This window comes from Netta rufina, assembly GCF_964035555.1.
Source record: "Netta rufina genome assembly, chromosome: 2".
Classification (NCBI taxonomy): Eukaryota; Metazoa; Chordata; class Aves; order Anseriformes; family Anatidae; genus Netta; species Netta rufina.
In genome coordinates, this window is record NC_140124.1 from 47579444 (window position 1) to 47596116 (window position 16673).

The 16673-nt window shown below is 40.6% G+C and overlaps 1 protein-coding gene across 4 annotated transcripts in view; it reads left to right on the forward strand.

Moving 5' to 3' along the window:
* SLC66A2 (solute carrier family 66 member 2) overlaps positions 1 to 16673 on the forward strand; it is a 50566-nt gene that overhangs the window by 14643 nt on the left and 19250 nt on the right. The gene's annotated exons all lie outside the window — the stretch shown is intronic.

Sequence of the window (16673 nt, forward strand, 5' to 3'; positions counted from 1 at the left end):
CATAGAATCATTGAATGATTTGAGATGGAAGGGTCCTCTAAAGGTCATCTAGTTTGTGAATAAATGTCTTAATCTGTTTCACCGAATTGCAGTAAAATAAGAATTAGAGGCTGTCGTCACAGAAGTAGCAAAACACTAAGCAAGACTTTGCTCCAAAGATGTATTGTGTGAAACTGTTTCAAAGGGTCTCATTGACATGGCAGATGAATCCCAAAGTGAATGTGATTTGTTTGATTTTCCAAGTAAATATTTAAACACTTTGAAGGACGCTTCCAGTAGATGACAAGAGTTTTCCTCCCTTTTGTGAAGCTGGGTTTAAAACTTTCCATGCTACTGAACCCTGAACCTTGCTTTTTGCCCAAGCAGAAAGTTATCCAAGTAAGGAGTTTTAAAGCAACAGTAATAACTAAAATGCAGATGATCTACCTGTTGCATTAATATTTAAAATGACTTATTTTCTTTGGGTGAAAAATGTAAAATGTCTGTGCAGGTAAGTTCAAAGTTAGAACCTGCATGGTAATGAAGACAAAAAAGCAATGTGAATGAAGTAGGAACCTGCATAGTAATGAAGACAAAAGAGCAATGTGAATGAAGTAGGCACATCTGCTACTCTGTGCTGTTTCCACTTTGTCCTGGTTTTGTCTGGGATAAAGTTCATTTTGTTCCCAGTAGCTGGTATGGTGCTGCGTTTTGGATTTAGTATGAGAATAATGCTGATGTTTTCAGTTGCTGACAGGGAGCAGCACTAACACTAAGCCAGGGACTTTTCAGCTTCTAATACTGCCCTGCCAGCGAGGAGGATGGGGGTGGGTGCACCAGGAGCTGGGAGGGGACACAGCCAGGAACGCTGACCCACGTTGGCCAAAGGGATATTCCATAATACCCGATGTCATGCTGAAAAATAAAACTGGGGAGGTTAACCAGGGAGCAGGTTGACTGCTATTCGGGGACTGGGAGGACATCAATCAGTGGGTGGTGAGCAATTGCACGGAATGTCAATTGCTTTGTGTATTATTTTATCATAATTATAGTAATAATATTTTCCTCTTCCATTTCCTTTTAAACTGTCTTTATTTCAACCCATGAGTTTTACCATTTTTCCATTCTCTCCCCCATCCCACGGGGACGGGAGGGACTGGCTGTGTGGTGCTGAGCTGCCTGCCGAGTTAAACCACTGCACAGTCATCGTGGCAGCCCTGTGAGTAACTTACATGTTCACCTCTTCTTTTGTCCCTTCACTTCACTCAGGGGATCAGCTGGCTCATGATAAATTGGGAGTTGGCACGCTCTGGGATGCAGCTGACACATCGCGTGCACTGTGACGGCTGTAAACTTTTTTCAGTCAGCTCTCTGGCTCCCTCAGGTCGTAGTACTCAATTTGTCTGAGTCGAACAGGAGTGTCCAGCTAGCAGACAAGCAGATGTGCAATGTGGTTGTCTGCGAGTGCTTACAGCGTGCTGCTCCATCCAGGCCTCGCTAGCTTGAGCAGAGCCACAGACACAGTTTCTCTTTGCCAGTTATGTGGGCATCGCTTTGGTTTCATTGAAAGTGTGTCTTTCACACCATAGTTTCTAGTTATTGAATTCCCCGTACGACTGTTGGGTAGTTAAATACATAGCAAAAGCATAGCAGTTGCTGGTACACAGCTGCCTCTGTCTGTGCATAACTGCAAGTAGACATGAGGGGAGTTAAATACCGTCTTGCCAGGAGTACACGCTCCCTTGTTAGACTCGTGTTGAAGTGCTTTTTTTGGTCTTTTAGGAAGGGAGCCTAGGAGAGGGGTTTGCAACAGCATCTCTGTGTGAAACTAGGATGTTTGCCTGATAGAATGACATCCAGCTGCATCAGCATTTCGGCTGTGGTTTTGTGTGGTGGGGACAGTTACTCCCCCCTTCCTTCTCTGCAGTAGTATTTAATCCTTTTCAGAAGACATTGAAAATAAAATCAGAAATGGAGAGTCGAAGGATAAAGTGGCAATTTGTTATAAAAAAAAACTTACGTTGATAGCTGTAGAATCTTATTTAAAATATATAGAAGAAAAGCTCATAGCAACATCCAGCCACATGAGGGTGCTCTCGGGTTTCCCAGTCTTCAGCAGAGCCACTCACCCGGAGCCTGTGGGGGACTGATCCTGCTTTCAGGCCTGTTGTGCTACTTGTAGAAATAGTGAATAAACAGATTTTGAAGCCTTCTCTTCTGGAGGCTGAAAAAATCAGTTCTTAGTTTCTTCATGTATGCCATGTACCTCAGCTCCTTAGTCATCTTGGTGACCCACTCCTGGGCTCATTTCAGTACAGCAATGTCTTTCTTGTACCTGGTGGCACAAAACTGAACACAGTATTCCCAATAGGGTCTCGAGGGTGTTGAACAGAGAGGAATAAACACTTCTCTCCACCTGCTGGCTGCACGCTTACTCAACTGTATAGTTCAGTATGCAATTGGCTGTCTTTGCCCCAAGGGCTGACTCATGTTCGGTTTGCCAGGCTCCCCTCCACTTTTCCACAAGCCTCCTCTCTAGTAAGGCAGTCCCCTATAGCCGTCCTGTGGCATGTTGTTATTGCTCCCCGGGCGTGCAACTGCACTGAACTTCATGGTATTCCTGTCAGCTTGTATCTCTATCCCTTAGAATAGCACCCCATAACTTGGTGTCGTTCATGAACTTCTTATCCAAGTTGGTAATAAAATGTTAGGGAGTATTGGCCCTGATATTGATTGCTTAGCAGGTTGCCTTGTAACTGACCATCAATTGTGTGTTTTTCCATTGAGAGGAGAAATTTGTAGAGCCTGATGGTCCAAGACAATTTTCTGCACTCTTTATTCTCCACTTACCAGTTGGTATCTTGCTAATAAGCATACTGTAGGAGACTGTCAACTGCTTTGCTAAAGGCAATATAAACAATATCCAATCCTTTCTTCTTTCCCTTAAAGTCAGTCATCTCCTAACACAAGGTAATCACATTGTTCTAATGCACTTTGCCCTTTGTAAATCTGTGTTGTCTGTTACTAGTCACCTTTTTGTCCTTCATGTGCTTTGAAATGGATTGGAGGAACCATTTTCTTCCATATTTCTTCCATAATCCTCCTAGCGATAAGGTTAGGGTGACTGGCATGTTGGTTCCACATATACTCTTCATCGAAGATGGGTGTGATTTTTCTTGTTGTTTGTTTTTCTCCTTTTCCTTTTTCCTGTCATTGAGAACCCATCCAAATCACCATGAACTTCTAGAGGTGACTGAAAACATCCTTGAAAGACATAAGCCTGCACTTCAGCATCCTTAGAAGTATCCATTAACATAAGTGCTTCCAAACTCATACCTTCATCATCTGTGGGTAATACTTCATGCACTCAACCCTGTTAGTAGGGCTCAGGAACTGTAGAGGGCAGTCCTTACCAGTGAAAGCTCATTAAAGTATTATTAATGCAAGAAAGCAGAATGTAAGTTTACATCCAAGAGAATTAGTTGTCCAGCTTTCATTGTGATACCCTGCTTTGCTGCCTGTCTCACGTATTTCAGTTCTAAGCAAAGCAGGCAGGTGAGAAGAAACTGTTATTTTCTATATGATAGCCAAGTTGACAGACACTAATCTCCCTGCAGATTTCCAAAAGATCTTCCAAGGTGAAATACTTTTAGTTCTTAGTAGAGATATGTTGGTAGCTCTGTTTTTTTCAGTGGTTTGTAACACTGGGTGACAAGAAATGCGCTTAAGGAAGTGTTGTTACCCAACTTTGTTCAGACATAATGGATTGGCTGGACAACTTGCTAGGGAAAAAAATCAGGCTGCAGCACACTTTTAGGATCTTGTTATAGATCCTGGCACATCTATATTTTGTAGATTTCATGTATTTCTAAAGAATGCTGTCTTTGCATTTATATAAGCGATTTAGAATCAGCAGTTCAACACCTCAACTGGGCCCATACATCAGCAGTTACGTCCTGTACAAGAGATGGAGGGATAGCTTGCACCCAATTGCTGCTGCTGATTTTTGTAAATAGACTCAATATGAAAGGTAGACATGCTGTCACTCTGGAAAGCTGCTCGTCTGATACATACTCAAGACTTCTACTTCCATTTACAATTTGTCTTAGTCTGTTGGAAGTAAGTCCCCTGAGATAACCATACCCCATGCAGTATGTGGAGTGGGAGGAATGGTCAACGAGGTGACCCAAAGGGTGGGCACATAGAAGTGCTGAGCTAGGTGGCAGCTCTCACTTGGTCCCAACTGCAATGATGTTACGGGGGCTTGTGTGACAGTAGGATGTCTGAGCTGGCATAATGCACTTTATGAACTGAGCTATATGTGGAGCTGATGGTAAAGGAATATCCTTATTGTTGCATTCAGCCTGATTTATTTTTTTCCACTGCATTTTGTGTCCTTTATGTTTTATTAGCCTTCTGTCATTTAAAGTGCGCCAGGAATGTAAAATTAATAGTTTCTGCTAAGCTAGAAATAGGGAACGCATTTAATAAGACTGCCATTCAGAAGCTCTTATGTATAAATAAAGGTGTTAATAAGGCATTTCCTTTTGCTGGATATTGAAAGGCACGTATCACTGCAGCATCGTTGCTGTTTCACGGGGGGTGGGAAAAAGAAAAAATGACCTTTTCTATTTAAACCCAAGTGTCATGTTTTTAACTTGTAATGGACTACACTGACTATCCTTGAATGAAAACAATTAGGGATAACTTTATTTTACTGAAAGATTCCCACCTTCACCCCCTATGCACTCCCACTTTAAAAACAGTAATTTCCCAAAGATACATTTACTAGAAAAGGATTTACAAGCCCTAGGTAGATTTTTCAAGTAAGAAGAGAAATCTTTGGTATGCTCCGGTTAGCCAGTCTCCCTGGGCTGTTTGCTTTTGGGAGGAGATGCAGGAAATTCCATGTTATGCCTGAGGTCTGAAACCAGAAAACTAAGCAGTGGATTAGACTTTTATCTAGATATTGCTCAGGTTTGGTGAGATGAATAGTGACTGTGCTCTGTGGTATTGAGGATCAGCAGCGCCTTGTATAAAACTTCCCCCTTTCTACTAATGAGTTTTGCTTACTAATTATTCTTTTAAGACAGTGAGTTCACAGTTGTCTTTATTAATGTTTATTTTTTGTGTTATTTTTTATGAACCTGCAGGCCCAAGGCATACTGAAGAGCAAAAAGCAAACAAGCACCCCTCTGGTACAAAGTGCCAAATTGTCACTTTTGATGCTGGCAAATTAACAGGTTGCCCGAAGAGCAACTTACATATGCTGACAAGAAGAAACTTGTTTAGGAATTAGTCCTAGGCTCTGTTCCCAAATGCTGGGGAGATAGGCATCGCTAAGGAAAACAGCACAGAGCTAGGCATTCAGCGCAGTGGCTGTTTGATGGGAATGCTGCGGTAGCACAGACTTGGCTGGCACATAGAAGCTGATAGCTAAACTTTTGGTTTGTCGTACTTTGGATAACATAGGGAATCTATTTCTTCTGAATTTAGTGAATTTAGAAGAAATATTTTCTTCCTATGCCTGTACTCTGTCTCAGCATGACAGTCAACTTTTGAAGAAATGCAGTATGTTATCATCTCCATTCCCTCCCTCCTGGCAAGAAACATTTTATTATTACATGCACCCTAAATAAACAATTTTAGAAGAAAGAATTGCAGTAGATATCAGGACAAATGGTTTAGACATGTAGCAATGAGTATTTTTAAGAGGCATGGTTAAAAAAAAAAAAAAAAAAGTTAAAATGAATGTTCAAGTTGAGATATACAAATTAATAGCACTGTAATGTGTCTGGAAAGAAGAACTTGCCCATCTCCTGCATGATGAAATAAACACAAGTTTTTGCCTATGGTGTGAGAAATTACATTTTTTATCATGTTAGAAATGCATCAGATGTTCATGTATTAGACTGCTTTTACTTGCAACGTATGTCAAACAGTTTTTGTTTAAAAACTGATTTCAATTGAACTGCAGAATAATTGATTTAAATTTAAAAAATTGTAAATAAGCTACAGTATATTGCATATTTATTTTGTGGGAACATACTTTTTAAAAAAGACTATTTTTTAAATATCTATTTTTGATAAATTTTCAATAAAATTAATTTGCTCATCTTTTTTCTTATCTCATTCTTTTTACTCTCAGTCATTCTTCAAAGACAGAGAGGGAAACACGTGTTCATTCAGTTCCCAATTGTTGTTTCCCATTATTTGAATAAATGAGGTATTTTTACAGAAAAATCTGAAAAAGTAAAAAAATGTTCTTGCAGGAGCAAACAAAGCCTTCTAAGGTCTGGTTCCAGTGAAATAGTTGGTAATTTTTGGGGTTTAGTATTTGACTCTTTAAAGCTATGCAGTAGATGCACAGTGATTTAAGTAATATAATAGCTTGGTAATCACAGGCCTCAGTTAATGTTTGCAATCATATTTTAAACTTTTAATTGGTTCTGTTTTTCAGAGTAAAAGTTTTAAATGTTAAAATTTCATTTTATCATGTTACTAGAACAATTACATACACTCTGTCTGTGTGAGGAGATGACAGTGCTGAGTGAGGTTGGGGAAGAAAGTAACCTAGAAGAATGGGGGAAGAATGTAACCTAGCTGTCCGTGAGAAGGTGCTGCCTGTATCCTCTTGAATCAGTAACAGATAAGGTAGCTTTTTTTCTGCAAATCATGAATTTATGGTGAGAGTCAGGGCATACGCAGTCTCCCTTCAGATACTTTGATGGCTAGTAATCAGCATGTTTTACTCCTTGTGGAGGGAAGTCTAGCACCAGTAATCCTGAAGTTCTTCATGTCTCCCTTCATATGCATTTATTATGTGCCCTAATTTCTCTTTGTGCTGCTCTGTGATCAGTATGCATTACACATATTGCATCAGGATCCTATGTTCCTTCCCATGGGTAGGGGAAAAATCCCAAACCCAGAATTCAGTTCTGACATTTAGTTTTACTTGCATTGTAGATTAAAAAAAAAAAGGGGGCCTTGTTCAACCTGGATGGATTCCATGGAGACATAGGAACTAGAGAAATGAAGACAGATCCTCATAATTTCAGGGAAACGCTATTTAATTTTAATAGCTGCTTAAAGCTATCTTTTTTACTATTACTTAGTGCAGCTGAAAAGCCTGATGAGAACTTTGGAGATTAAACATTTTAAATATTCAAAATATCTCTGCTTCTTCAATGAAGGTTTATGAGATTTAGGATTTTTTTCCCCACATCAAAACCAGGACCAATATAGCTGTTTCTAAACTAGAGAGACTGCTTTGTTTTTATACACGCTAGCCTTTGTGGGTTTCCTGCCCTCTGTGGGTTACTTACTTATTTACACCCGCCCACACCCCACCCCACATAAAACTTGACAAAAAAAAGGATTTTCTCCTTATCTCCGATTTGTATAGCCTTTGGAGAAAACAAAACAATACAAAACAAACTGTTGTTGGTTTAAAAAATTCTCTACTTCCTTTCACATTTTTTTTTTTGTCCATTTATACAAACCACCAAAACTGGGAATGACTCCTCGCCTATATTGAAGTTTTACATTGCTGTACTTTCTCTAATCTTTGTACCCTTTGGCATGTAAAAAAATCAAAGCAGTTATTTCAGAAAACTTAATTTGCTCTAAATTCCTTACTTTGTCTTCAGAGACACTATTTACTCTCTTATGCCTTACTTCACTCCCTGTTGGGAGTAGGATGTAGCAGAACATGTAACTGTGCACCGAGGGAAAATAGCGAACTTAATATCAAAATGGCTTAAGATAATCTTTATCTACAAGTTCCTCGTTAAATTTCTGTGCGCAGTGGCTGTCAAAGGCTGTTCTTTGACAGCCACTGCGCACAGAAATTTAACGAGGAACTTGTGGGTAAGACTGTTGTTCAGCAGTCAATTATTTATGGTTCATCAGCTGTCATTTCTGCATCCCCTGCACTCCTGAGTGAGGGATGTGTAAAGGATGTGGCAAAGGAAGGCAAAGTCCTGCATCACTTGGTCAGGAGAACGAAGGCTGTAACCTGTGGGGACAGAGTCATCTAACTGGTAGACACTGACAGCGTGCTGTCTTCTGTTTGCTTTGGATTTTTTGTTGTTGTCATTTTAAAAACTAATTATATTTATAATGGGGCATAACAGCCGAAGGCTTTTGCCTCCAGCAGTGGCTGGGTGCCAAACCCTTTGGCAGCAATGCCTGCCTAAGATAGTCCTGATCCTCCTCCTCTCCTACCGATACTCCCCCTCCTGCTCATCCCAACCTCCTCGCCCCCACTTTCTTGCTCTCGCAGTGGTACTGAGAAAACTGTTCCTGGGATTATGTTTCGAACCAAATAAAGAACAGATCTGGCTGATGATGCAGGCTTTTTTTTTTTTTTTTTTTTTTTAATTAAAAAAAAGCCCACATTCTTCATCTTCAATAAGAACTAGCTGCTTCAGGAAACTAAACAGTTGTCCTGTTGCAGCTTGAGGGGGGTGAGAGGGGCTTAAACTTCTGCTTGGAAATGTGAACAGTTTGTGAGTGCATGACCTGCATTGCAACCAAACTCCTTAAATCCATTACTGCTACCTTTCTTTCCAGATCTTGAAGACACCTTGACTAATGCAACATTAAACTGTAGACGCGAGGTGTTCAGAAACCCTGTGGTATTCAAAAATGCATCTTGCTTAACCATCACTGCTCCTGTCAAAGCAGGGATTTATCTGCGGTCAGACTAAACAGCTGGGAAGTTGAAGGGGAAATTCTGTTTCAGGGTGGCTCTGTTTCACTTGGCTCCTCCAGTTACAAGTGCTGTAATCAGTAAAGCAGCCTGCAAGCACTCAAGTGAAACTCTGTATGGGTCTCCCTCCCTATAAATTCCTCCTGCTAATGTAATGAAGTCACTTGTATGGAAATTTCTCCTGTTTGGTCACCACATACAGTACTTTAGATCTCTGCAGACATGTGGTAAATAGAGTAAGTTTTGGTTTAAATGTTGTAAGAGAACACTGCAGGCTATGTAGGATATGGAAAACCTTCCACTGCCAGAAGGCCCTTTTTTCCTTTCCTTAAAAAATCATATGGAGAATAAAATTATTTCTAACTTCATCTACCTAAAAAATATTTTTTTTTCAAAATGATTTTCCACAGTTAGTTCTACAAGTGCCAGTATGCTTACCTGATGTTTATGCTAGCAAGTCAGAAATTATATTTGAGATTTTTCTGTTAGTGCTGGCCAGAAATTTGTGAATTGATTGTTGGGGAAAAAGGTTGTCACTGGCGGATGATCACATGTTCACAAACACACGCATAAATGATTTCAACGAATTTGTTTCATCATCATGATTTGTTCATCTGTAAAGGGTAGGATTTATGCTGAGCGAAGATGCTTTCTGACCTGAATAGGTCTAGTGACTGGGTGGTCCCTTAGGATGTAGAAAAACCTGTGCTGAAGGTTCTTATTTCAAACCATAGAAGGAAAAAAATTGAATCTTTTTCCCAAATCCCATCTGTATGTTTGCTTCTCTTCCTCCTCACAAGGTTTTCAAAGTCTTTTGTTCTGCTATACAGCAAAAATCCAGAAATACCAATTTATTTTTTCAAAACAGAAATCTTGTTCACCACCCTCCCCTTTTGTTCTTATTTGCAATTGATATTTAGAAGGATACACTATGAAACAGAGCAGATTGTGCGGTCACTTTGAGGTACTAGCATCTTTGTAATGAGTTCTGATTATTAAAGAAAATGTCTAAGGTTGTCATATGGCAGTCAGAGAATGGACAGAAGGAGAGAAGCACGTGAAAGAAAAAAAAGATCCAAAAGCTTCCTACAGCTTCCTACGTGCATCTGAGAATTCTGAGGTGTTAAACTACTGATACTGAAAATGGGTCGTTCTGAGGTTAATTTAGGCAATTGCCAGGAGATGTTTAGCAGGCCACACGGCATACTTGAGCAGAGGAGGCAGCTGCACAACGCATGACTCTGTTTGGGTACTAAATTAGTAGGGCCAGTTTGGGGGTTAGAATTTGTCTTGCCTGGTGGTGGGTTACCTAGGCAACAAGGACTAAACTTTCAAAAAAAGATCCTAAATGAAGAGAGGAGTTTATATTTTTAGGAAGGCTGTTTAGCTTTGTGTTGTATACACGTTTGCAAATGCATGCCCGACTTTGGTTTCAGAAAACAAACAAAAAAATCACACAAATGCTTTCTTTCTGTGGTGTCTTCACAACAGAGGAAATGGGGCCTCAGGTACCTCAGCTCAGGGTTAATTAAGAGAGATCATTTCTCTTTATGCAAGTCAGTTGGTATTTAGTGTTTTCCCCAGCGACGTGCAGTTCAAAAGGGGGGTGTGTTGTTGTCTGACAGTCACTTCAAGAGTTTCTGGGGGTAACTTGCTGTATTGTGTGTGCAGCCTGGCATTGTAGTCTCTGGTGCTGTGGTAACTGAGACAGCCTGCATCTAGACTAATGAACAACTTGTTTTTGTAGTATTTAATATTTTTATTCATCTCTGTAAGTCTAATTGTAGTCTTGGAATGGAGTATGACGTGTACACATTGTTTCTAGCAGTGTAGTAGGCTTAATATCTTTTGAGAATTAGACTGTGCTAATTAGACGCTAAATTAGCCTCGGTACTATTGAAAATAAATTAAACTGTTTCCAATAGAGTTTGTAACTCCAGCTACAAGAACCTGGAGCCAAGGCAGCCTGCTCTGCAGTACTTAACCAATTGCCTCTTCGAGAGAAGTCTTTTGTCTGGAGACCTTTGTGAACTGCCTGATAGGGCTGTGGGTGGTCACTTAGAGAAGCCGTGCTGAGGGTAGTGTAAAATGCTGTTGAAATGATTGTAAAAATAGTAACTTGGTGCTATACGTTCTTGCTGTGACATCCGCCTCATCCCTGGTTAAAAAAGAAGCTGATTTCTATAGTTAGCGTAGTATCTAGCCGAAAGAAGAATTTAGCTCTAATCTGCTGCCTCCATGGTTAGTGTCATTTGGAGTGAAGGCCAGACTTCAGGGCTGTCCTTGTGGGCAAAGGGCTGGGGGATTTATTTGCTTAGTTTGACTTCCTGTGATCCTGTGGTACTTTGGGATTTTCGATGCTCTTGGCAGGAGGTGAGCAGGATCAGGGATGTTTGCCTCCCGTAGTCATCAAAATTCCTTCTTCTGGGTTGCTCCCTGGGCTTGCCATTCCTCTTCTTCCCTGGCCGCTTCTTGAGATGCTCCTCCTGAAGTCCACGCTTGCTGTCTCATGTGGTTTATAAAGCTGTTCGTGCTGCTTTCACTCCGGCTTTCAAATGCATAGTTTGTTTTCCACAGTGCTAATTCCTTTGGGTCACAGCTACCACATTTCAGTAGCTTTCCTAGCTCCATTATCTGCCTAATTATTAAGCTGTTCTCCTTCATCAGTCATCTTGTAGGTCAGATAATAGCTGCTTTTTCCAGCCGTTGAGATGATCTCATAGAGGCAGTGAGTAAGAAGAATGGTCAGTGCATTGGAGTAGAAAAAGGGAGCCTTTTTCTGCTCTGAACAGGCCAAAGTAGCAGGATCACAGTAGATTATTTCTGTGTTAATGTTACTGAGAAGGCCAGTCTTCACAGAGGAAATGCAGTCCTATTTTTCCTATTCATTTTGATATATCTAGGATAAATTTAAGTGCCTTGCCTTAGTAGCAATATTGGTATGTATCTGTGGCGGTGGGCCTCTCTTTTTTCTTCTAACCTGACTGACCTGCTGTAGGAGTACAGAGTTGGTGTTTTCTCTCAGCAGGAATTGGGAGGAAAAGATTGGATGCATGTGTTTCATGAGGTAACTTGGTAGGTTATTGCAAGAATACCCTCTGCGCGATTGCCTTGAAAACATCTGCCATCTGTATTAAAACAAAAAGTCTTTCTTCTCCTCTGCTTACTTCATAATTTTGCTTTCTCTTCAATTTAGCAGTAGTGCCATGAGGAATATAGATGCATGTATGTGTACATATGAAAACACACATGAAAATTTCAACAGAGGCTGGTTGTCGGGCATCACAAGTGATGTAGACAATTTTTTATCTTTTTGCAAAAACAGCATGAAATGCTGAAGGTGAGTTAAAGGTAGTTTCAGGGACTTGTCTTTTTTTTTTTTTAATTTAATTTTGTGGGTTTATACAACTGCATTTTTCTCTAGAATGTTTTTTTATTCTTTTTAGTGTGAGCCTCCCATAAATTGAAGCTTGTGTACAAAGCAAATTACACTGTTAGCACAGCAAAGGCTGTTTGTCAGCTGCCCAGGGAGAGTGTTTTGGTTTGGGTTTTCATTCTTAGCTGTCTTGTGTATTGTTAGCAGCAGGGGGTGAAATTTTCAGACTAAGTCTAACTTTTAAATTGCTGATCCTTAAGGTTCACAAAATAGTCAATGGGGCTGTTACTGCTAATTATCTCTGGTAAAGACCACTGTGCTAAGTGATATTCAAGGGTTTCCCTTAAGCCAAAGGCCACAAAATCAGGAAAAGAGCAAAATAATGGGAAAGGTGAGGTGTTACGAAATAGAGTGTGGTTCTGTGACTTTTTAATATATACCAGTTCATTTGCATGTTTGTTATTTTTTTTAAGTAACTAATGTGTTAACCTTGCAATTATTGATTTCCTTTGGTGAGGTGGTTGAGTGGACCTTAGAGAAACTGTAGGAGGATACTGAGGAACTGAGGAACTGTATGGAGTATGAGCGTAACACTGAGGTGGGGACAGTGCTGGAAAAAAAAAGAGGTACATATCACCCCACTCCTGTATAGCTCTGTTGACAAGGAGGAAGAAGAGTGGGTGACAACCTGATAGTGGGGAAGAAATGAACTTGATGTGACAAAGCAGAGAGCTAGTATAAGAGACTATAAAAGCTGGTGACAACACATAAAATGAGGCAAAGAAAAATAAGCCAAGTATGTGCCTTCAAAGGATCCCCAAAATGGATTTCATTAAATGACAAAAATTTGTTTTGTATAGGTTTGGTTGATACTTCCAGAAGGTTTAAGACTTTCTGGATTATTTTGCTTCCATCCTAGAAGTTCTAGAGAAGAAGCAGAGACAGCATTTGGGTACTACCGAGTGTGAAGGCCAGATAGTAGGAATCTGTAGGACAGGAACATTGTAAGATAGACACAAGGAGATGCTTGTGTACTGTGGTAGCAGGGCTGTCAGATACTGAAACGTAAACAGAGATGCAGAAATTCCTAGGTCACAAGCCTGAAGGAATGGCGATACAGAGGGTGTTGATAGTAGCATCTTCGTCTGTGCATGATGAAGGATTCCTTATTATATATTTTTTTTTTCTGAAGAAGAGGAGTTTGGATCAGAGCCAGAAGTTCTTGGTGCTAAACTCTCATTTCTTCTCTTGTACCCTGCGTGAAACATAGCAAGTGCCTCTTTAGTCCCAGAAAGTGTAAAGGAAATTCTGGCTTCACACAGTATGTTGCAGGTTTCTATCACTTTCTCAAAAAAAAAAAACAAAGAAAAAAATCCTAAATGCACCAGTATTCACTGTATGTGTCTTGTGCTGCTTCCTTTCTTCTTCTTACTGAAAGAAAAGAAGTGTCTAGCTGGATATATTGCTAATGAGCATGTAAGAATTGGTTATGGATCACCTAGGAAGAGTCATGCAAAGCCCTCCAGGTATTTCTTGGGTGCCCAGTGGGGTGCTCATGAATTTCCGAACTGGGGATTGGAGAAACGCACCTGCTGACTGGGGAGCTGTCGAGGATGAACAAGATGGGAAGTACATCTAAATGTCCTATCAGGGAGCATAGCAATAGGACGAGGTAATGATTTTAAACTAATAAAAGATAGATTTAGCTTAATCATTAAGAAGAAATACTTTACTGTGAGAATGGTGAGGCACCAGTTTTAGGATGTCAAAGCCTTTGCTTCCCAAAAGAAACTAACATAGCTGATGTTGTAAAATGCTTCTTGGCTAAAAATAATTTAACCATTTGGACCTCTGTGTCACACTCACCCTCTCTTGAAAGCCAACACTGTAGACTTTTTATGTCAGTTGGCATTTACACCACCCCAGAATCTTGAATTTTCTGCTTTCAGTTTGTCTTGACTAATGCCAACCATGGCTATTTGTAATAGTGTATCTGCCTGCTTAACATTTTTTATATCTAACCTGCAACATACCTCTCAAAGGAGTATTTTAATCTCATCTTTCTTCATCCTTAATCTACATTGGCTTTTCTGCATCTGCCCTCCCCCCTAGCATCAATAGGATTTTCAAACATAAAGAGGAGGAGGGGGAGCTAGTGAGAGGAGTGAACAGTGCAAACAGTGCCTTCCTATTTCAGGGAATAGAAAGGTATGCATCTGGGCTTAACTTGGACAGATTTTGAGATGACTGATGGAAATAAACTGTGGTGCAGTGGAATTTCCTGTTTCATCCTTTTAAAGAAAAAGGGTGATGTTTGCAGGGGAGCAGAAGTGCCAATATTTTCTTTATCGTTCACAATTTTCTTCAGATGTAAATATTTTCAATAATAATTTGTAACCTTGGTTATAAACAAGAAATGTACTCATAAATTTCAGAAACTAGAATTTATGCATAACTTAGTATAGCAAAATGGACACTGCATAGCATCATGATAGTTTTGAGCAAAAGATGAAACAGAAGAATCTCAGTCTCTTTCCTTGTTTATTAATTAATTGCTTCAGCTGAAGTCCTGTTTCACGCAATGGTTTTCTCGTCTGTGTGCGTATTATAACAGAAATAATAGTTAAGGTTTTCAGATAAAGGATGATGGCTAAATTACTGCCATTACCAGATTTCCTGTCTGCCTAATACTGGGTTCAGAGATGTATTTACGTGAATGGAAATGAACTTCAGGGTAAAAATACTGAAAAGGCACACGAACAGCTGACAAAGTAGGAGGTATTCATGTGTTCAGGTGCTTGCACAAGGCCATGGATCTTGTAGCTGGCCTCATGGTAGGTCTATGAACATTGACTTCTTTTATTTTAGAGATGTGCTCTGTTCATTTCTGTTATGACAATGAATTTGGGGAAATAAAAATGTGGTGTACAGTGATGATTATCTTCAAAAGGGTCTTTGAGCATGTGGAGAATGCAGGAGGAAAAACACAGGGTATGCAGAGCAACTGTGGCAGCTGTGTGAGGGTTCAGTAAGTGAGGGGCCACGAGTCCTGATGCCATGCAAGCGAGTTCCAAACTAAGCTGCTGAGTCCATCCTTTGAGGTGTAACAACTATGTGCCCAGCTTGAGAGCCAAAAGGGCCTCTTCTAGGGCTGGAGGAGCGTGGCTGGTGTGCTCTTGTCTATGGCTGCCACTTGTTACTAATCTTCTGGTAGTGGTCTGTGTCAGTTGTCTGATCAACACTGTATAAGGTTGAATGACCCGTGCTGGAAAGTAAATGCAGGTTTTCCACCCAATGTGTTTGAATGTAAGAGGTCTGAATTATAATAAAATAATTGCCTCTTTAAGGGATGAAGGCCAGTGCTTGAGGTGTCTGTAAAAAAAAAAACAAACAAACTAACTAAAGTCTCTGAGAACATCTCAGAACCGGCGTTTAAAGAAGTAATCCGGTCAAAGTAGCTATTATGTCTTAATCCAAAGCCGTCAGTAGCTCTCCTCTTCTAGAATGGACGCTGCTTTTTTAAATGATCCATAATCTTGCCACATTTTTATCTCTGCACACTTTTTTTCTACTGTTCATTATTCTGTCCACACTGTCAGCCCAAATGCCTCTGTCCCAGAGGGTCTCTATTTTAACAGTTGCATAGTGTCAGGTCTCTTTTGGTGGGTTAGGCCATTTGCTTGGGATTGCTCAAGAAGCTGAGTGCATAGTGGAAAAACCAGTGAATTTACTCTGTTCTCCCTCTTGCTAATTAGTGTTAGACTAAGGATAGCATAGGATGGAGTAGTTCAGTTGGAAGGGTCATTGATTCAGTGGTCATTGATTCCTGCTGCCTGACCACTTCAGGGCTAGCCAAAAGTGAAGCCGTATTGACGAGGACATTGTCCAAACATCTTTTGAACACTGGCAGGCATGGGGCATCACCCACCATGCTGGGAAACCTGTTCCAGAGTTTAATCTCTCTCATGATAAAGAAATTTTTCCTAATGTCCAGTCTGAACCTGCCCTGGCATAGCTGTGTGCCATCTCCACGTGTCCTTTCATCGATTACCGGGGGGAAGAGACGGGCACCTCCCTCTCCACTTCCCCTCCTCAGGAAGCTGTAAAGAGCAACATGTTTGCCTCTCAGCCTCCTTTTCTCCAAGCTAGAGAGACCAAGTGTCCTCAGCCTCTCCTCCCAGGACATGCCTTCCAGCCCTCTTACCAGCTTTGTTGCCATCCTCTGGATGCTTTCAAGTGCCTTAACGTTCACTTTATATTGCGGAGCCCAGAGCTGTACACAGTATTGAAGGCGAGGCCACGCCATCACTAAATACAGTGAGGCAATCATCTCTTTTGACCAGCTGGCTATGCTGTGCTTAATGTGGTAAAGTAAAATGAATAATGTATTTCCTGCCTTGGTGGTTATGGCTGTCTTGTGATGTCCTTTTTCTGCTGCTTTCTGTTCTGTTCTTCCTTCACCCCCACAAACAAAAGCCTTCACAGAGCTCCAGAAGTGCGTGTGTGATGCTCGCATGCTGGGTTGGCTGTGCCAGCACCAGGACTAATTTTATTTAGTCTTATGTTCCTGGAAGTGAACTTGAACTCTGAGGCTGAGGAGGCACT